This window comes from Cynocephalus volans, chromosome 16 (genome assembly GCF_027409185.1).
Source record: "Cynocephalus volans isolate mCynVol1 chromosome 16, mCynVol1.pri, whole genome shotgun sequence".
Lineage (NCBI taxonomy): Eukaryota > Metazoa > Chordata > Mammalia > Dermoptera > Cynocephalidae > Cynocephalus > Cynocephalus volans.
In genome coordinates, this window is record NC_084475.1 from 68,307,209 (window position 1) to 68,330,956 (window position 23,748).

The window sequence follows — 23,748 nt, forward strand, 5'->3', positions numbered from 1 at the left end:
TGTTGACAATAGCCATCTAACTAGAGTAAGGTGCTATCTCAATGTGGTTTTAATTTGCATTTCCCTGATGATTAGAGAGTATGAGCATTTTCTGACATGCCTGTTGGCCAGTCATATGCCTTCTTTTGAGAAATGTCTGCTCAGGTCCTTTGCCCATTTTTTAATTGGGTTATTTGGGTTTTTTGCCATCGAGTCATTTAAGTTCCTTATATATTCTGGATATTAGCCCCCTGTCTGATGTGTAGTTGGTAAAGTTTCTCCCATTTTGTAGGTTGTCTGTTCACTTTGTTGATAGTGTCCCTTGCTGTGCAGAAGATTTTAGTTTGATATAGTCCAATTTATGTATTTTTGCGTATATGTATTTTTGACTGTGCCTTTTGTAGTCTGGCTCAAAAATGCACTGCCCACTCCCATTTTGTGTAGTGTTTTCCCTATGTTTTCTTCTAGTAATCCCATAGTTTCAGGTCTTAAATTTAGGTCTTTTATCCATTTTGAGTTGATTTTTGTGTATGATAAGAGATAGGGATCTAGTTTCAATCTTCTGCATGTGGATATTTAGTTGTCCCAGCACCATCTTTTGAAATGTATTGTTTTTAGATAATTGAATTAAATAAATTAATAGTAGTTCAAAATGTTTTTCAGTACATTTACAGTTTACTTTGTAGAGTACTCCACCATTCAATACATAAAGCTTCAACTCTATCTGACACTCAAAGAAGAAACCATAGATTGTCTTCAAGGTAGTTAGGATAATTAAATAACACAGTATAGCACCTGTAATTGAAAAGTAGTTTAGCAAATTTTGTTTATCTTCACTATGTAAAAGTTGGTTATACATATTGAGTCATTCTTATCATACCCAAAATAAATCAGAGTCAAGGGGCCAGGAGGAAAAAGCACTCGGGTCACATAACACCTGCTAAAAGAAGAATTTTTCTACAAGCCCAGCTGCTAAAACAGCCTGCTATAACCCTAAGATAATTTTACTTAGTAGCTGCTGAAACAACCTGCCATGACACTAAGACTAATTTTATCTACTGCTATAACTCACCAGTCAAAGCCTGCCATCTCCCAAAAACCTCACTAGTGCCAATGAGCTTTCTTTCAATACAATATGTAGCATTTCTCTTTTTAATAAGACTCCCAACCCTTTCTTTGTTCTTTGATCATACCGAAGACCACCCTGGTCTGTGTGTATGTCCTGTTTTCTCAAGTAAAACATTTTTCTTTAAGATCGTCTGTATATTTTTTTGACCCTAACAACTGCTAGGTACAGTTGACTTCTTCCTCTCCACCTTCCTTAATGATAAAACACCTCATTATTTCTCTTCAATGGTTAACAAATACCCTGTTTTAGGCATCTGTGTCACTACAGCCTGGAAACAAACCTCTTGATAAGTGCCCCAAAATTGTGCTTAGTAATTTAAATAATGAATCCCGCAATAGGCATTCTCTAACAGGACTGATGACACATTTTACGGTTATGAAATAACAATTCCTGTATCCTGACTGGTGGTAATATGAACTGCAAATGTGTTAAATTTATTAATATCATGAATAAGCAGCCTTTAAACCATTGCTATTATCAATTACATTTCTGTTGTGCTGGAAGTAAGATTGTGAATGACTTTCTGCTTTCGCTTTTTCAATCTCTTCTTACCTACAATGGTTAAGAATAAGAAATGACATCTAATCATGATAAGCAAAACCTCAGCTTCTCTCTCTCCTATTTTTGAAACTTAATGCTGACTCATGTGTCCTTCATCTTCTCATCTCTTTTCTACCTTCAAAGTATTTCAATTCCATCTGACAACTGCCTTTCTGGTTTTCCTATGTTCTTTTTTTGTGGATCATTGACCAGAAAACAGTGGTTCAAAAAAAAAAAAAAAAAAAACACGAGATTTTATTAATGGTTTTGAACATTATGAGAGGAGGGAGCAGATTTTTCTCCTCTTTTGTCTATATTTTAAAGCTGTATTTTCTAGTGTGCAGAGGTGAAATTTATATTTTAATGGAATGCTATACATATAATGGAGGGAGTTGGGGAGAACATGGTTCTGTAAAGAACAACTAAATCAAAGACATTTTGATTCAGTTTTTCCAAAATTGGTCACACTACCCCCATTTACTATGGTCTTTATGCTCATCCCCAATATCTATCTAACAATATTTCACTTCTGCTTTTACTGACTCAACTGCTCAGAGATTTTTTTTTTTAACATTAAATGTCTCTTCATCTTCTCAGATTTCACATACCCGCATCTCCTCCCTGGAACACTTATTTCTGTTTTTGTAGCCTCTTCTGACTCTGCAATTGCAGGAGCAAGCACATGTAGAACCAAAGCCTGACAGCACAGAAAGACTGCCTTTGTCAAACCCAGGACTTTCTCCTATCCCATTTCCAATATGTCAAAACACAACTTAGGTGAAATGTCTCCTCTTCAACTCCTTAAGCAAAAGATACTAAAATCTTCTTCCATATTATTCCATCATTTTACTCATGCTGTCACTATCATCTTTATCAAATGTATAAGAATAAATACTTCTTCCCATACCTTCTGTTTAACACTCAAGAAGTTTCCCTTTAGAGCAGCACTGTCCAGTAGATGTTTCCACAGTGATGACAAGTTCAGTCTGCTCTGCCCAATATGGTAGCCACTAGCCACTAGTCACATGTGGCTATTGAGCCTTTGAAATATGGCTAGTGCAATTGAGGAATTAAATATTTAGTTTGGTCTAATTTTAATTAATTTAAATTCACAGAGCTGCATGTGGTTAGTGACTACTGTACTTCCCGGCACAGATTTAAGTAACACTCCTGGCTGCTCTCAGCACCAGCTGAGAAACCCTGTATTTCCCCTTCCCCCTTCAATGGCTGAAATATCTTCTTTTATATTTCACTTTTGTTAATGGTTTTATTTGTTGGTTAATTTAGAATTTTTTTCTACCTCAGACTATTTTTTCCAACATGCTTTCTTTTTTATTTTGTTGTTGTTGTTGTTGTTGTTGTAGTTGTTGTTGTTTGGTGCTTTTCCATATTAGAGATATTCCTCAAATATCTATTGATCCTTGGCTTTTTTCCCCCACATAGGAGAGTGTGGAAATTAACAACTAAATGGAAGTCTGTGCTTAGGGGTAGGGTTTGTAGGTGATGATCTTTATTGCACTGTGAAGTGACTGAAACAGTGTTTGCTTGTTTATTTTTTAAATTAGAGAATCCCATGTCAGTTCCTTCAGGTTATCAGAGGCAGTAGAAAACACTCTCCCAAGATGTGGCTGGAAGATATACACCTAGCAATCAGTGTCCAGAGACTTGACAGAGGAAAACAACAGGACAGGGTTCTTCAACCTTCAGTATATAATTTTGCACTAACTTCACGTGTTTTCTATATAGGAACTCTGTGCTTCCCTGTTCCCTGTGTTTTACGAGTGCGGAGATCCTCTGCTATCTCTTGCCAGAAAATAAACCTATTTATTCTATCTTCTGGCTGGAGACAATTTGGGAGTTATAACTGCTTCTTTAACAGACTTTCAACCATTTCTTATGATTTAAGCTTCACCTAAGCCCCTCAAAGGTCCCTTTGTATAAAATGGGTGGTTTCTCAGAACTCCCTCCTGTCAAGTTATGAGTCGGTTTTCTGCAGTCTTCTAAATTAGTTACCATATTTTCTCTCCTCTTCTCTTTTTTTATGGGGTTGAACTGAGGTATATATGTGTTCTATCCACCACTTTTAACCAGAAATATATCAATCTGTCTTTATTTATTTAAATGTGAGGGACTTTGGGGGGGTGGGGGAATAGGGACTAAGTCTTATCCATCCTTGTGTTTCTGATTCATGGTACACAGAACATGGTAGACACTCTAAAATACTCACCAAATGAATGAAAGGATCAATGGAAACATAGATGGATGGACAGATGGATGGACACATGAAGGAAGGCACCTTTTTGGTGGTCAAAAAGATGCTGTGATCCATCACCCATGGAAGGGTGAGCTGTGTTTTGAAATAGCTTGTCTTTGGAGTCGTCTTTACGCCTTATGAAGAGATACCTCTTCTTTCCAGTTCACTAAATGAGTTCCTGGTTTAAATTATAGGACACTGATATTGACTAGGCCCTGAGTGTGATTATCTGCTCTTTTTCAATGCTTTTTCCTCCTATGAGGGCTTCACAGAGTCCTTAGCCCTTACAGCAGCTAGCTACCTGCTCCAGGCATCTTGTTATGAATAGCATAACAGAAAGTGGAGATCATCACTGCCTCTCCTGGAAATTTGTGGAGCAATGTTGCTACAGTAAGAGACAGTGTCTTGCAATGCAAATTTCATGGATTTTCTGTGAAGCATTGTAAGGTAACTGTACACTTTTCAATGATTTCTGCTCTGCATAAGAGTTTTTGATTGCATCTAGCATACAGTACCATAGCGGCAGAATTCATGAATATTTTACTTATAGAAGGAAAGGGAAAGCTAGCCTGCCTAAATAGCTTTTATTTTCCAAGGTTTTAGATTTAGTTTTCTTTTTTTTCCCCCCTCACGGGTTCTTTTTTTAAAAAACCCTACATTAAACAGCTGCTTTGAAAGTTTCCCTTTCCCTTTAAGTGTTTTCACATTTACAGACTGTGCTCCTATGATCTAATAAAATTAAGCTATCAGGAGGAAATCATCACATCAGAAAGGGCTGGGGAAGCATTGTAAAGCACCAGACATCTCGCTAGAAGAGCATCTCTCGGGAGTTTGCTCTGGGAGAGAAGCGGTGGGTGGAATTGCTGAGCTTCTTGGTCTGTTAAGCTGATGCCTGCCTTCCCACACTTGTCTTCTTTACATAAGCATTTTTTCCTTTTAAGGCAGCCGATGGCAGCACTGGGAGAGAAGCCGTCAGGCACACTGGTCAGATCTAAATATTCCAGGGAAGAGATAAAAATAAAACACTGTACCTGAGTGAATAACTTCCTAACATTTAAAATCTTGAGCTGCTTTATAAAAGTGCTTTCATTTCCCACCTTATTCCCCACCCCCATTTTCTGATGTACTTGTAAATTTTAGCTTCCAGAACATAGAATATGTTTCAGATTGTTAATAGGTAGAAAAGCAAAAGGATGGCTTCCCCCTGCCACCCCTTTTTTTCAATGAGGTATTTTATCCAAACTAAAAATGTGAAGTCAGCCCTCAAGTACAAATCACTGGGAATTTACACCATGATGACTGCTCATGAGAACATATTTTTTCCTACTCAAGTTAAACCTCTTGTATTTTCAAGGTGTGGCTGACTGTTGTTTCTCAAGAAAAATGCATAGCAGACATAAGTGACTTCTTTAGACAACTAGTTCTCAAACTTCAGTGTATCTGAAATACTTGGGAGATTTTGTTTAAAATGCAGATTTTGGGGCCCTGCCTGATATTTACCAAATTAGAATATCTGTGATATTTTGAGAAATACATAAAGCCTAGTCCCCAAAATGTAACAAGGGGTAAAAAAAGAAATATAAAATATTTTAGTTTGGTGATTTAAAATAGTACACACTAAAGAAATTAGACAAGAGGGCCGAGCCCGTGGCGCACTTGGTAGAGTGCTGCGCTGGGAGTGCGGCGACGCTCCCGCCGCGGGTTCGGATCCTATATAGGACTGACTGGTGCACTCACTGGCTGAGTGCCGGTCACGAAAAAACGACAAAAAAAAAAAAAAAAAAAAAAAAAGAAATTAGACAAGTCTAAACCTGGATAAAGTCTTCCCCACATCTCCACTACCCCTCACTATTCTCTTTCTATCGTCTTTCTTATGCTCTTTGTATGTTTATCCGAGGTTTGTATTTTATTTGAGCTTGAACATGCCATTCGCTTGTTATTACTCAAATGCAGCACAAGATTGAGGATGAAGTAGGCAGCCCACCAACATGAAATGAGTATCTGACTCTGGTTAGGAGAACAGACAAGGAGTGGAGCTTTGAAAGGAGACTAAGATATGATCAAAGTTTCTCATGGCTTTGGGGAAAATTCTATAATAGAAAGAAGTGTTGGTGATTTTATGGGACAGATTTTCATAGTAAAATGGATTTGGCTTCATTTGACTGGATCATCTTTTAACATAGACAGATGCCCAGGTTTCTCTGTTCTTTGGTTTTCTCTGATCACACATGGGATATACTCTTCAAGTCGCTATATAATAGCAAAATGAAAATCTTAAATAGGTTGTCACAAAGAGGTTAATGATGACCATACATATCAAGAGCTATAATTCTTGGCAGGTATTTACAAGAAAAAGCACTTTTACATTCTGAAATAATTGAGGAAACGCCCTTTTTGTTTTTCTTTCCTCCATCTTTTTCTTTTTTTCTCCTTTACATAGGTGTTTTAGCTGTAACGAGGTATAAAAATACTGATCCAGAGTTATCTATAATCAATGGTGTTTTGTCTCACGGCTAATGCCTAGAACAATAGCACCTGACTCAGAGCATTCTTGTGGGAAGTAAATGGGACAATACTTGAAAGGCACATAGAATAAAACCTAGCATACAGTAGAGTTTAGTAACTAGTCACTGTACTAGTGATGCACTCACAGCACATGAAATGAGTTTCATTGTGTTTCCAGTAAGAAGTTTAGGTCAACCCCTTGAAGTTCCAATTTCAAATGGAAATTGCTGAGAGATAATGCAGGACCATTCTAGAAATAAATGAATACCCTCAAGTCAGTAATTTCATAATAAATAAGAATATATGTACCAGATTTTTCTCATTTTGGATATCACTAGGGAGCTTATGCCATCTAAGGTCCAATGTAAAAAATGGTAGATGAGTATTTCATCCAAAAGTTAAGGAAGACAGATATGCTGAAGAAAGACACATTTTGTTGGCCATTTGGAAGCTAAAAAGTAAATCACCCTCAATTTAAAATACATATAACCCCAAAATACCTAACTTTCTTCTTTTGAGTAACTACTTTGATCAAAGAACCTAGTTGATAATCTTGTATGTTTAATGTTTCTAACCAAGCCAAAGGCACCTGTTTTTCTCTCATTCCTCAAATACGCCAGCTGTTAGTTATCCACAATAAATGAGATTTCACATTTTGTGACAAGCCTGTTAAAGAGAAAGTACAAATGCTAGTCTGCAACAGAGAATAATAATAAGCTATCAAAAGACTTTTTCTCTCCAATATACATCATTATGTTTATCATATTCATTCTCTTTCTTGGAATTCTATGTTCTAAGGAGGATAGTGGAATTAACAAGAGGATACATCAGAAAACATTCTCTAGAAGAAATTTCAGCTTCAAAGCACCACACTCTGTTATATACTTATTGCAATATCCATTTGCCACTACTATCAAAGCCCCAACCTGGGCCATTTCCAGCTCCAGTATCCAGTTGTACGTGAGAGAAACCTAGGAGTTTTTCCTCACATCTTTCCTGCTCACCATCTATCTCCAAGTCCTGTCAGTTTCATCTCCTATATATTTGTCAAACCAATCCATCTCGCCCCGTCTCCATAGCTACCATCCTAGTAGAAGTCACTTTTTTGCTTACCTGGTTTACTGCAGTATGGCCATAACTGGTTCATCTGCCTTCCCTGGCTCTGCAACAATCCATTCTCCATACTGCAGCTCAAATGCTCTTTTTGGATTGCAGTCTGGATCATGCAACCCTTAACTACTTCTTGTTTTCCCTAAGAAAAACATAAAAATCCCCAGCTTAGCCAATGCCCTGCAATGTCTGCCCCTACCTACATTGCCTGCTTCTCCAATTTCCATCTGGTTTTATCCTCCCATTGGCTTTCTGTAATGATTTCAACAATAATGTATGCTTAAATTGTATCATAAAATAGTTCCTCTTCCCCACTTTACCTAGCTGTGGGCTAGTTAAGATATGGATGTTGAATGAAAATTCAAAATAATAAATTTGGTTCACTGGCTGAAAAATTAAGGTTTGGGCATTCATAAACATTAAGAAACATGCTGAATCAAAAGTTTATTTCTGCATTGCATGGTTATAGAATGAATACACTCTGTTCATGTGGAAACCAAGAAATAAAGAGTGGCTATATTTGTTACAGCCCATATTTACCTAACTTTGTATGATCAAATGAATCTCATTCAAGTAAATAGAGGCTTTCAAAGCACCTTATTTGTTTTACAGAATAATAAAAGTGTTTTTTCTTCCAATTAAACTTTTCTAACACTCCTTAAATATTGTATTTGTTAGTGAACTTGGGTGAACTGCTTCACTTCTCTGAGTCTTTTCCCTTCGGTAAAATGGGGTTCATAAGACACACAGGTTTGTTGTAAAAATTTAATGAGATTATGTACATAAAAACATAACATAGTATAAATTCATGGTATATGATTTCTTTCCCCTTCCTGTTTTTTTTTTTTTTTCCCTTGATTGCTTTGCTAATACGACTTTGAAAAGAGAAAAGTGCACTTCAACTAGTTACCACTCAGAAACACAGAATATTTTTATTCTGGAAAGGATGTAAAGATCATTGAGTTCAACATCCTCATTTTACGGATAAGAAATCTGAGAACCCAAGTGATGCCCCAGGTCACAGAGCTAGTTAGTGAAACAGTTTAGACCAAAAAGAATATCTTCTGAATCTCACTTTAAGCCATTTTGTATTATATCATGCTAATTTGGGAAGTTATTTTTTCTCTCTCTCCCTCTCTTTTTTGCTCTCTCTCTCTATTTTTTGTTTTGTGTGTTTCACTTTAAAACTAGTGACCCCAGATTTATGTCTACATTTGGAATAGATTTTCATAATTTTCAGAAAGGCAATCTTAACTGCAAATAGATTATGCCCAGCAGTTCAGGCCTTGAAAGAAAAAGATCTAAGCTTGATTTCTGCTATTTATTAGCTGAATAACCTTGGGCAAGTCACTTAATTTCTCTGAGCTTCAGTAACCTCATTTGTTAAACGGGAAATGTAACACCTATCTCAAATGGTTACCATGAGGATTATATGTGAGATAAACTGTGAATGCAAAGAGCCAAATTAGAATAGTGCTGAACACCTAGTAAGTCTGCAGTATGTTAACTTCCTTTCCCTCTCCCAGAATCAGCAGAATTGAACTCCCAAATAACCATAGCATCATACTTTGGAAGTTTTCTTATGAGATCACCTAAGTCAAGGTATAAGAAATGATAATGGGAGCTTGTATCGTCGTGATTGCTAATAGAATTCAGAATATCAGTTCAAGTTTGTTTTCAAAGTTAAATAAAAATTCAGGCTTTTAAAAGTGTCTTTGAAATGAATTGGCTTTTTTCTACTCCTATTTCCATTGAAAAATCACACATAAATTCCTCTTTTTTGATAACGAGAGAAAAGAGAGCTATCAGCAGGAAAATTTTACCTATGATTGATGCTTCCAGTCAGCTTAAAAGAGCAAATATCTCAGATGTAAAAATTCTGACACATCACTTTCTGACAAAACTACATAAAACAGCCATAAGTTTAATCCATTAATTCAACTCTACAAAATGACAAAATTAAGTCTTTGATATTAATACCCTTCAAATAGTTCCCTTCCTCCTCCAATTTTCCCACACAGGTCTTTTTTTCCCCCATTCACTGGATGGGACTGTATGTCACTCTGCTTTTGAGAGTGGCAGGATAAACAGGTACCATACAAGCTTACTTCTTGGACATCAGATTGTGGTGCTAAATCTTGCAATCACGGGGAAGCAGAGATGGGCTAAAGGAGGTGAGAAATGGAATTGCTTTCCTCCAAGATCCCCAGTAGATGTGTAATATTTTAACTTGCACCTTGATTATCTCTCTTCTTTCAGTTTCTCAGAATATTCCCTTCTTTTTATTTTAAGCAGCCAAACTTTGTAAAAGAGAAAGATGAATATACTTCAAACACCATTTGATGGCTGAGAAAACTGAGGCAAAGTGGTAGAGTGAATTATCTGGATCACTCAACTTGTTAGTAGCATTGCTACAAATAATTCTTCTATTTCATAATTCAGAACTCTTCTCTTTTTGACCTTATAGGGAAAATTATGAGCCCTAGAGAAACATATAGTGAGGATGAAGTGCTAGAAAAAAAATTATTGGACAGGGGGAGCTCCAAAATCTCAGAGACAAGCTTATTGGAAGCTTTCTTCTCGATGGATATTGAAATGTTCAAGATTTATAACAGGAAAAATGTTGGTGAGTGAGAAGTAAGCCAGTTGGTAAAAACCTCAAAAAAATTAGTGGAAATGACCAGAAGATCGAAAATGGCTGGAATGGTCAAATGGCATACTTCTCAGGAAAAAATAAATGGATATTTGCTCTGATGAACATCAAATACTAAAAGATAATACAATGTGTGCATTTTCAAATAATATTCAGACTATCTACAGTTTGAACATTACATTTATACTTAACTTTAACACAAAAGGCATCTTCTCCATAAGGCCCTTACTACTAATGTGACCAGAACAAGATTCCATTTTACTTCCATATAACTTAGATCTTTGGACCTGCAGTACTTTCTTTGAAGATGGCTTGTTTTTTGTTTGGATATATTTGAATTTCTTTTTACTTTTAACATATCCAAAGCATTTGTTTACACCTCTACACTCAACTTCATTTAAAAAATTTAAGCTGGAAGAAAAGCAATCATAAAGTTCAGCAGAAATTAAGGAGAAACAGAGCAGAAAAGAATAATGGGTTTGGAGATAAGAAAAAAAAGCTTAAACTTCCAGAGTACAAGAACAATATTTTTTTAGACATAGAATATTATGTGCCTGGGCTGAATCCTAGGTGTATGTGTCAAGGCCTCTAGGCCTTAGCCTTGACCCTCCTTTACAGGGTGAAGTTGGTGAGCATGGGGTACACCTGGACTTCAACCTCATTTCCTGATTTGTGCTCTGACTGAATGGAGCTTAGCCCTCTCAACAGGATTACCAAAAATCTTTTTGGCCCTTCCCAGCCCCAAATTCTCAGAAACTAGACCTTGATCCCATATCTCTCATTACTAGTCAGCAAGCGGTTTCAAACTTGATTTGACCTTGATTTGATATGGGATCAAAGTTTGCTCATTACTAGTCAGCAAGTGGTTTCAAATGGGATAGACTGTAAAAACTCCTAATGCCTTTCTGGCTCCAGTTATTATCACCATCTGAAGACTCTTATTCTAACCACTTGTCCCATCGGACTCCTCTGAATAAGGGATAGATCCAGGTCAAGTCTGAGCTCACCACTTTCTTCCCAAAGAGTAGCTTGTACTGGTGGACACTCCCTCTGTGGACAGCTCTAAAATCCTGATGAATTCTCAGTTGCATCCTCCAATGGTTTTGCACAGGACTGGCTTAGCACTTGGACTTGCCCCCTACTCTCATTGTTTACTCCCTGCTGAGCTCCCAGATGTGTCTCTGGGTACAGCCTGTCTAGATTATGATATGCTAGACTATTTGATACTTTATATCTTGTTTGCTTGGTTCCAGAGTCTTGGTCTGTCAATCATTTCAAAGTCGGAAACTTTGCCCCAACCCAAAGTAAACAGCTGTCTATCTTTGTGCATTCTATCTCTGACTGACTTCATAGAAACATCTTGTTAGAGAAAAAGGCAAAAAAAGGAAAAAGAGAGAAAGAAGAATAGAAATTTTAGAAATAAAAATATACAAATTTTCTTTTCAAAAGAAGGAAATAAGCATATATTAATTTATAGATATGACTCTATAATCAACATATAATAGGAAAGAAAACACGCTAAATCTCATAGAGGCAAACATAATTTTATCAGCTTCTATAGGTAAGGTGATGTCTGATACAGTGTCAACTCCTCACAATTCATCTTTTGTTACTTTCAAAATGACCGTTTTAAAAAGGATTCTTTTTAAATGATGACCTCAAGGCTTTTCAAGATGGCGGCGGCTGCGGCGGCTGGCGCGGAGTAGCTGAGGTGGAAAAGGTGGCCACTGGGCCTCAGGAAGCCGGGAAACTTGTGGACCTTGCTCTCGCCATCTCTTAAGGGAGGACTGCTGCTGCTGACCGGTCGTGGGGGGTGACCGCCACTTTGCCCCCGGCAGGAGAGGCTGCCTCATTTACAGGCAACAGCTTTGAAGTGTGGAGCAGGAAAAGAACTGTTTCTTAGCTGCAAAAGCAAGTCTCGAAACAGGGAACACGGCGCCAGGGCTGCTGTGGATGCAGCCAGGATCCCCCAGGAAACCTCTATTCAGGATTCGAGGTTTCAGGCCGGCATTAAAGAAGATTCCTGGGAGCGCCCGAGCCGCGCCGCGACTGAACAGCCCGAGGCGGCAGCGGCCGAGAACTGGGAAAGGCAGCAAACCAGAGACAGAGAGCGAGCACCCGACCTGGCACAGCACTGTGAGTGATCCCTGGCACAGCTCTGTTCGGGGGGTGGATGCCCACGTGGCTCCCGCCTGCACCACCAGTCCACTCACCGCCCGGTGCTGCCTCCATTTTCCCAGGTGCGGGCAGCTCCGCCCTGCTCGGCCATCACTGAGCCCTCCCACTTGCTTGGCCTGGCGCCGGGCTTTCCGGAGCCTGCGGACCGGCCTCCGCTCCCACTCCCTCCGCGGTTCTCTGGCGGGGCTGGTGGCGGGGGGGGGGGGGGGGGGGCGTCCCGGGCCAGTGTCGGGAGGGCAAGGAAGTACGGGCGGGCCGACTGTCACTCCACCATACCCTGGACTCCGGCCCCAGGTAAACTCCCTGTTACTGGGAGGCAGATACCATCTCTGCGACCACCAGTTTGGAAAAAAGCCTAACGAATTTCTGGTTGGGAATAGTGTGGTAGGAGAGTTCCCAGGTCCGCTTGAACCTGCCGGAGACCAGGCTGCAGGTGGGCGCTAGACTCGGTTTATACTGGGGGGATACAAAGGTGAACAAGACCCGAGAAAGATCTACATAGTGCTACAAAGGCACCCAGAGAGACCGGTCGTCTGTGCCCAGCAGAAACCTGGTAGACTTCCTGGGCGAGGCGGTGCCGAGCAGGGTCTTGAAGGCCCAGCTGATAGACGAGGGGTGCAGAAGACACGCCCCAGCCCAGCACAGTGCACACAGAGTGGGGAGACGTGCGGCCAGGGAGGCGGAGACTCGACAGAAACCACACACCCTGTGGGGTCGCCACTGCACGATCTAACAGCCTGGGCCAGAGCACATGGAACAGGGAGAAGTCCTGCACAGGAAGTGAAAGCTCAACAGAGATCACACACCCTGTGGTACGTGATCCACCAGCCCAGCAGAGTCCAAGCTGAACAGAAAGGTGGCTCCCCAGAGAAGCCCAAGACCCGAGGCAACCACACACACAAGGCACTAGAGGCCAACTGAGCAGTCACAGAGGGAGCCATACGAAATTGGCAACCACAGCAACATCCTAGTTAGTCATTAGTCTCAAACCGGTGGACTGTGAAACCCCCGGCCACAATGAATAAGCACCAAAAAAAAGATACCAGAAATACAAAAAATCAAGAAAGTACACCACCAAAAGTTAATAAATCTCAAACTCTAGATCCTATAGAACAAGAAGCCCTTGAAATGACTGACAAGGAATTTCGAGTGATAATTCTAAGGAAACTGAATGAGATACAAGAAAACTCAGCTAGACATCATGATGAAATGAGGAAAAGTATACAGGATCTGAAAGAGGAAATGTACAAGGAAATCAATGTCCTGAAAAAAAATGTAGCAGAACTTGCTGAACTGAAGAAGTTATTCAACGAAATAAAAAACACAACGGAGAGTTTAACCAGCAGGCTTGTTGAAGTTGAAGAGAGAACCTCTGAACTTGAAGATGGGCTGTTTGAAATAACACAAGCAGACAAAAAGAAAGAAAAAAGAATCAAAGACATTGAAGAAAATCTGAGAGAGATATCAGACAACCATAAGCGATCAAATATCCGAGTCATGGGTATTCCAGAAGGGGAGGAAAATGGAGATTCCATTGAAAACATATTCAACAAAATAGTGGCAGAAAACTTCCCAGGTATAGGAAAAATCACAGATCTTCAGATCCAGGAAGCTCAACGATCTCCAAATGTATTCAACCCAAAAAGTCCTTCTCCAAGACATGTCATAGTCAAATTGGCAAAACTCAGAGACAAAGAGAGAATCTTAAAAGCTGCAAGAGAGAAGCATCAAATTACCTATAAGGGAGCCCCAATCAGGTTAACATCAGACTTTTCATCACAAACCCTAAAAGCTAGAAAGGAATGGGATGATATTTTCAAAATACTAAAAGACAAAGATTGCCCACCAAGAATACTCTACCCTGCAAGGCTATCCTTCCGAAATGAGGGGCAAATAGTATATTTCTCAGACAAACAAAAACTGCGGGAGTTCACTACCACAAGACCACCCTTACAAGAAATCAAGGGATTACTGGGTTTGGTTCCTGAAAAATAACTACCACTGCCATAAAAACCCAAGAAAAATCTAAACCCACTAGTATAATAAAAATGGCATTCATGAAGAGAAAACAAGCTAACAAAAACACTATCTACAACCTAAGGAACCAACAAACACAGAAAACAAACAGTAAATCAGAAAGCAAGGAACAAAAGACACCTAAGACAACCAAACAACCAATAAAATGCTAGGAATAAATCATCACCTTTCAATAACAACTCTTAATGTAAAAGGCTTAAATTCCCCAATTAAAAGACACAGATTGGCTGACTGGATCAAAAAGCAGGACCCAACTATATGCTGCCTACAAGAGACCCACCTCACCCATAAAGATTCACACAGACTAAGAGTGAAAGGATGGAAAAGATTTACCATGCAAACAGAAAAGAAAAACGAGCTGGAGTAGCTATTCTTATATCTGACAAAATAGACTTTAAACTAAAAACCATAAAAAGAAACAATGAGGGACACTACTTAATGATAAAAGGACTGATCCATCAAGAAGACATAACAATCATAAATATGTATGCACCCAATGTTGGAGCAGCCAGATTTATAAAACAAACTCTATTAGACCTAAAGAAGGAAATAGACACTAATACCATAATAGCAGGGGACCTGAACACCCCACTGTCAATATTAGACAGATCATCTAGGCAAAGAATCAGTAGAGAAACACAAGATCTAAACAAGACTCTAGACCAATTGGAATTGGCAGATATCTACAGAACATTCCACCCAACAACCTCAGAATATTCATTTTTCTCATCAGCACATGGGTCATTCTCCAGGATAGATCACATATTAGGTCACAAATCAAGTCTCAATAAATTCAAAAAAATTGGAATTATCCCATGTATCTTCTCAGACCATAATGGATTAAAACTAGAAATTAATAACAAACGAAACTCTGGAAACTATACAAACACATGGAAATCAAACAGCATTCTACTTAATGACATATGGGTCCAAGAAGAAATCAAGCAGGAAATCAAAAAATTTATTGAAACTAATGAAAACAATGATACATCATACCAAAACCTGTGGGATACTGCAAAAGCAGTATTGAGGGGAAAATTTATTGCATTAAATGCTCACTTCAGAAGAATAGAAAGATGGCAAGTGAACAACCTAACACTTCACCTTAAAGAACTAGAAAAAAAAGAACAATCCAAACCTAAAGTTAGCAGACGGAAAGAAATCATTAAGATCAGAGCAGAACTGAATGAAATTGAAAACCAAAAAACAATTCAAAAGATCAACGAATCAAAAAGTTGGTTTTTTGAAAAGATAAATAAAATTGACAAACCATTAGCATGGCTAACAAAGAAAAGAAGAGAGAAGACTCAAATAACAAAAATTAGAAATGAAAAAGGCGATATTACAATTGATTCATCTGAAATACAAGGAATCATTCGAGACTACTATAAACAACTATACGCCAACAAATTTGAAAATCTGGAGGAAATGGATAAATTTCTGGACACACACAAGCTCCCAAAACTGAACCGTGAAGACGTAGAAAATTTGAACAGACCAATAACAATAAAGGAGATTGAAGCTGTTATCAGAAGGCTCCCAACAAAGAAAAGCCCAGGACCAGATGGATTCACAGCAGAGTTTTACCAAACATTCAAACAGGAATTGACACCGATTCTTTACAAACTATTCCAAAAGATTGAAATGGACGCAAATCTCCCAAACTCATTCTATGAAGCAAACATCATCCTGATACCAAAACCAGGTAAAGATATAACCAAAAAAGAAAACTACAGGCCAATATCCTTGATGAATATAGATGCAAAAATCCTCACTAAAATACTAGCAAACAGAATACAGCAACACATACGTAAAATTATTCATCACGATCAAGTGGGATTCATCCCAGGGATGCAAGGTTGGTTCAACATACGCAAATCAATAAATGTGATACACCATATTAATAAACTCAAACAGAAGGACCATATGATCATCTCTAGAGATGCTGAAAAAGCATTTGATAAAGTTCAGCACTCATTCATGACAAAGACCCTCTATAAGTTAGGTATAGAGGGAAAGTATCTCAACATAATTAAAGCCATATATGCCAAACCCACAGCCAATATCATCCTGAATGGGGAAAAGCTGAAAGCTTTTCCTTTAAGAACAGGAACTAGACAAGGATGCCCACTCTCACCACTCCTATTCAACATAGTGTTGGAAGTACTAGCCAGAGCAATCAGAGAAGAGAAGGAAATAAAGGGCATCCAGATTGGAAAAGATGAAGTCAAACTGTCCCTGTTTGCAGATGACATGATCCTATATATCGAACAGCCTAAAACCTCTACAAAAAAACTGTTGGAATTGATAAATGATTTCAGCACAGTAGCAGGATACAAAATCAACACACAAAAATCAGTAGCATTTCTTTTCTCCAATAGTGAACATGCAGAAAGAGAAATCAAGAAAGCCTGCCCATTTACAATAGCCACCAAAAAAATAAAATACTTAGGAATTGAGTTAACCAAGGAGGTGAAAAATCTCTATAATGAGAACTACAAACCACTGCTGAGAGAAATTAGAGAGGATACAAGAAGATGGAAAGATATCCCATGCTCTTGGATTGGAAGAATCAACATAGTGAAAATGTCCATACTACCCAAAGTGATATACAAATTCAATGCAATCCCCATCAAAATTCCAAAGACATTTTTCTCAGAAATGGAAAAAACTATCCAGACATTTATATGGAACAATAAAAGACCACGCATAGCCAAAGCAATGCTGAGCAAAAAAAATAAAGCTGGAGGCATAACACTACCTGACTTTAAGCTATACTACAAAGCTATAATAACCAAAACAGTATGGTACTGGCATAAAAACAGACACACTGACCAATGGAATAGAATAGAGAATCCAGAAATCAACCCACACACTTACTGCCAGCTGATCTTCTACAAAGGCATCAAGCCTATTCAGTGGGGAAGGGACTGCCTCTTCAGCAAATGGTGCTGGGATAACTGGATATCCATATGCAGGAGAATGAAACTAGATCCATACCTCTCGCCGTATACTAAAATCAACTCAAAATGGATTAAGGATTTAAATATACACCCTGAAACAATAAAACTTCTTAAAGAAAACATAGGAGAAACACTTCAGGAAATAGGACTGGGCACAGACTTCATGAATACAACACCAAAAGCACGGGCAACCAAAGGAAAAATAAACAATTGGGATTATATCAAACTAAAAAGCTTCTGCACAGCAAAAGAAACAATTAAAAGAGTTAAAAGACAACCAACAGAGTGGGAGAAAATATTTGCAAAATATATATCTGACAAAGGATTAATATCCAGAATATATAAGGAACTCAAACAACTGTACAAGAAGAAAACAAGCAACCCAATTAAAAAATGGGCAAAAGAGCTAAGTAGGCATTTCTCTAAGGAAGATATCCAAATGGCCAACAGACATATGAAAAAATGCTCAACATCACTCAGCATCCGGGAAATGCAAATCAAAACCACATTGAGATACCGTCTCACCCCAGTTAGGATGGCTAAAATCCAAAAGACTATGAACGATAAATGCTGGCGAGGCTGCGGAGAAAAAGGAACTCTCATACATTGTTGGTGGGACTGCAAAATGGTGCAGCCTCTATGGAAAATGGTATGGAGGTTCCTCAAACAATTGCAGATAGATCTACCATACGACCCAGCTATCCCACTGTTGGGAATATACCCAGAGGAATGGAAATCATCAAGTCGAAGGTATACCTGTTTCCCAATGTTTATCGCAGCACTCTTTACAATAGCCAAGAGTTGGAACCAGCCCAAATGCCCATCATCAGATGAGTGGATACGGAAAATGTGGTACATCTACACAATGGAATACTACTCAGCTATAAAAACGAATGAAATACTGCCATTTGCAACAACATGGATGGACCTTGAGAGAATTATATTAAGTGAAACAAGTCAGGCACAGAAAGAGAAATACCACATGTTCTCACTTATTGGTGGGAGCTAAAAATTAATATATAAATTCACACACACACACACACACACACACACACAAACCGGGGGGGGGGAGAAGATATAAGAACCACAATTATTTGAAGTTGATACGACAAGCAAACAGAAAGGACATTGTTGGGGGGGAGGGGGGAGGGAGAAGGGAGGGAGGTTTTGGTGATGGGGAGCAATAACCAGCCACAATGTATATCGACAAAATAAAATTTAAAAAAAAAAAAAAAATGATGACCTCAATGATGTTAAGTGAAATAGTAGAATATTAAACAGTGTGTGATGTGCTCATAATTGTTTACACATCTGTCTCTCTCTGCAGATGGGTCAAAGAGATGCAGGAGAAAGAAGATAAGCCAATCACATTCTGTTAATTATTTCAGCCATCAATGAGATAAGTCACTCCTTTTCTAAGGAGTGGAATGAATGGGTGTGACAGAGAGACCAAGAGTGATACTCCAGCAGAGTTCCTCCATAAAAACATGAGAAAAGGAAAAGCATAAGTGTTGGTATGGAAGAAAAGATTGCTCCTCCACTCATCCAACCATCCCAGGAATTAAGCTGTAGACTACTCAAGATGTCAATTGAAAAATTGACAAATCTTGTCAAAATTGAAAAAGGACAAATCTGCTTTGCGTGATACAAGAGGGGTATTGGTATTTTGGTCTCTAGAATTGAAGTAGAAAGAGAATAGAGAAGCCAGATGTGACAGGTAGGCTTATCGTGATGGAAAGTAGCTAAGCTGATTGAGTAAAAAGGCCAGTGAAATTCCATGGTGTAGGATGACTAAAAGACTTTTAAAAACAACACAATGATGCCAAAATTTTTAAAAGGTATTGGCATTATTAATATGTTTCTTTCTTTACAAATATTCAGTAAGGTTACTTTACTTATAATTGTTTTTCTGTGAGTAAGGTTGAGTATCTGTACACATGTTTGTATATATGTCAAAGCAAACATGGAATTTTGCATTAGGGTTGATGGAATGAAAAGTAACATTTTGTAAGAAATAAGAGCCAAGAGATCACAGCAGCCATGAAAATGTCCCCTTGAATTTTCAGAAATATTGAAGAGGGCTTTGGGCCTTTCTGAGCCACAGAATTGGTGAGAGGGGTTTAACCCAATTTAATCTAAATCTTGACAAAAAGTGAAAACCCGGGTCATTTGTAAAAATGAGAGCCAGAGAGAAGATCAACCAGGGGAGGGGGTGGAACTGGAGACAGTATGTATCAGAATCTATATTCACATTTTTAACTAGCATCCTAAGCACAACTTCAAGTATTCTGTCAAGAAAGGTATGAAAGAAGATCATCTTATATCAACTAATCAGAAATCATTTTATTTAGTTTAAATTCATCAGATGTCTACAATGTTTCATTCACTATGGTAGACATGGGTCATACAACAATGATCCATAACCTCCTGGAGAAGCATCAAAATTACTTCATGCTTAAGCTCATATTTCAAATAGGTAGCATCATGTAATGCAAAGTAAGCACGACTAAGATGAGGAAAACTGAGTTCATAGCCCAACTAGCTCAAGGTAAGTAGCTGTGTTACCTTCAGTATTTCTTATTATTTTTAGGCCTCATCTTTTTCATTTTCAAGATGAGATGATTGAATGGATGCTGTCTAAGATTTCTTACCACTCTGAGGGAGAAGGGAGGGAGGTTTTGGTGATGGGGAGCATTAATCAGCTATAATGTATATCGACAAAATAAAATTTAAAAAAAAAAAAAAAAAAAAAAGAATTTGACTACTCCAGGTATCTCAATAAATCTTCAAGATTCATCCATGTTAAAAAAAAAAAAAAAAAAAAAGATTTCTTACCACTCTAATACCACAGGAAATATAGTTTGTTACTTGGGGCTTTGTGAATCAGAAATCTATGTAAAATTCTTAGTATTTCATCATTTTAATAAGTGGCCAAAATAAATGGACAAGCACCAAAACAATCCACTGGTCCTATTTTTTAAAAAATGCCACTAAAGACAATGCAACACATAATCGAAAAGTAAGTCTCCTGAAAATGGATTTTTTTTTAACCTGTATTTGGCAACAATAGTCCATATGCTAAACTGAGAACTTGAAAATAGAAAAGACAAGGAGAACACTAATATAGTTTAAACACTGCAATGAACCAATACCTATGGCAAGTGTTTTGTACATGTTTTCTTATTTATTTCTTATTGCATTCCAAGAAGTAGGGGTTTTAAATACCTCAATGTAAGAAAACAAGGAAATTAAGATAAGAAACAAATAACCCATACAACCTTACACAGCTGGAAAAGAGAAACGGGAACCCAAGTTTTCTGACTCCAGTGACCATGCTTTTTTTACTATATCAAACAACTTTCCCTATGGAAAGGTCATCTTACATTTCCTTTGATCTGTCTTTTCTGCATATCTCTTCTCTTTCTGTCTCCTACCTCTTCCAAACATAAGGAAAGAAAGACGAAATTGCAAAACAAACCACAAAAAATGCTATTAAGCATGGGAATTTTTCATTTATTTGATTATGGTAGAAAAAAGGAATATTTAAAATTCTAAGTAAAGCATTTACAAAATTTCTTTAGAAGATCTCAATGAAAGGAACCTTTCAATCTTCAAAAAAAAATTACAAAAACTAAACCCATTTTTGCATAGGTTTTGCAAACCTATTTGTGCATTTGTGACACAGCTGCCCTAAGAAACTTTCTCCCACCTGGAATTCTAATGGAGCTTAGTACTAAATACATCCAATATGGAAGGTAATTTAGACCACTCTTATTATCCACCCCCATTTCCTTCTCCTAGGAAGGCTATGAGTGGGGAAAGGAAATAATTGAGCTTCTCTCTGATTTGGAGTTTAAGAAAAATGAGTTGGCAAGAAAAGTGTCTCGATGTTTCATGTTCTATAGGGACCAAGCTGCATCATAATCTTCTCGTGTCTCAGTGGAAATTTTGACCTCTGCTGCCCTCATAGCACATTCTGCAGTAATTTGTCATCACCATTAAACATTAGGTAGAGAATAAGGCCCAATATCAAAAGAAGAATTGTCAAGAGATTTGCAGGACTTTGGAAAGTGAAGAAGAGGTCAGGTGCTCACAGGGCAAAAACAGTTATGAGTGAGTGGAGAGATAAAAGTAGGTAAGGCACAAAAAGAGGGAAGAAAACAAATATGGGATAGAAAGAGAGAGAGATTGAAGGAAGAAAGAGAGGAACAGAAAAAAGACAAAACAAAGGGAAAAAACACTAGATGTTAAGAAAAATAACACTTGATATCCTGAAATAATCTAATACCGGTATTCTCCATTAAATGTCAGTCCTTATACACTATTTCAAAACACATCCTTCATTTATGTAGCACACACTTCATGTTATATTCTCATTTTTCTGTTGCTGCAGTATGTTTCAGCAGGCTAAGAGCAAAGATATGCTTGCAAGCCATCCTGAAAGCTAATGCAGATAGTAAAAAAGTCAACATTTTATTCCCTATTATGTTAAATCTTTATTAAAATTTATTCAAATTTATTAAAAACTTCAGATATGAACAGAAGTGCCAAAAAAGCATAAACCATATGTATGTCCCCTCCACTGATATTAAAGAGATGATTAAAAGTTGCTGTATTTGATTCAGGCATCTTTTTAAAATAAAGAATTACAAATACAACTAAAGTCCAACTCATTATCTTTCCAAACTAGCCTAAACTACCAATAAATGCTCTCTGGAAGTTGGTTTGCAAAATTCCCATGCACCTTTACCTTCCCTTCAGGTCCTCCCACACTACAGCTTTGGGCTGTCTAAATACATGTAGAATCCATGATAAAAGAGGTGGATATATGTGATCTGTCCATGCTGCCCTCCCCTCCTCTAATTCCCTCCACCTTAAGGATATGTTTTTATGGTCTTCGCCTTTAGTGCAACAGCGTAGAATGTCCCCATAATTTTTCCATTAAGCCCAGATTCAACGTTCTAAAGATAATAATAATTATATAAAATCTTATATTATGCCTTTTTCTTATTTATATACTTCATTTTTACTGTTAGCCAATGTGTTTTGGGATTCATTTGTCTCTTCAAGATATCTATATATAGGTCAGCCTTGATCTATCGTGTGTTTGTAAATCTTAAGATGTCCACTGTAACAGAACACATTCTTTTTTCTTGTGTTTATAAGTTCTTTGCATACTGGCAACACATCACAGTGCATGATACATTGTAAGAACTCAGCAGATGTGCTGAATAAATTAATGCACCAAGTGCTTTGTGTAAGTGAGTGAATGAGTCAAAAACTGTAACCATTGCTTACAGAGCCAGAACCCAAACTTAGGACTTCTCAAACCAACCACACAGTACTTTTCATTCTGCCAAAATAAGTATCAAAACAGGTTGTAGAAGTTTGAATATATTGTTCACATTGTTGTTGGGATGTCAAGGGAAAATGGTTTTCCAGATCAAGACATTTGATTTATTTTTAATACCCCTTCATTCTATCTTTCATATAATCTCAGGTCACAGAAAAACTCATAGCTGAAATTCTACATCAGCTAGTGTCAAATGATTCCTGTATTTTTTTTTTTTTTTTAAGATTTTAGTTTTAGGAGTGAAACAAATGGATCATGGAGAATGAATGCAGTAGATCATTACACAAGCGATCAGTCAGCATCTTTGCCTATGCGTTAAGGCTACTGAGTGAACAGCTCAGATTTATAATAGCTGAATTTCATGCCAGCATAAAAACCACAACCTAGCCTGAGTTATCATGAGACATTAGGAAGAAAGTATGGTGATAATATATCCATCCAATTGCTACATAAACGGAAACACTATGAGAAAGTTGGCTGAGCACCTTAATAACCTAATTCATAATGTCTCCAAAAAGCCATACAATGATTTAGGGGAAATAATGAATGCCAGATAAAGATATATATAATTTAAGATATGTATGTATCATACATATTTCAGTTTTTAGACTTAAGCAGTGTATCAGACTTGTCTGGAATTGTCCACTAAGAGATAAAATGTTCTGATTTTTTTCCTGCTGCTGCCAAGTCATCCTTATACAGTTTTATTAAAGTTCCTAAGTTTGAAAATGTAACTTCCTCATATTTTTCTAAGGAAATTTCCGATGTAATGAAATTACACTCATTTCTAGATAGACAAACCTGTCCTATCATACACTAGCTACTGTCTTGGGTAAGTTATTTAATTTCTCCAAGGTTTAGTTTTCTCAGTATATAAAACTGGCTTGATTACACTGCAGCAGAGACGAGGCAATATGTTCCCCCAAACCAGAGTCTTTGTTATCTTGGACAGATTGGCTGACTGTATTTCCCAGTCTCCTCTGCAGTTAGGTGGAAGAATGTGACTGAATTGGCCAATGAACTGTTGGTGGAAGGTAGATAAACCAT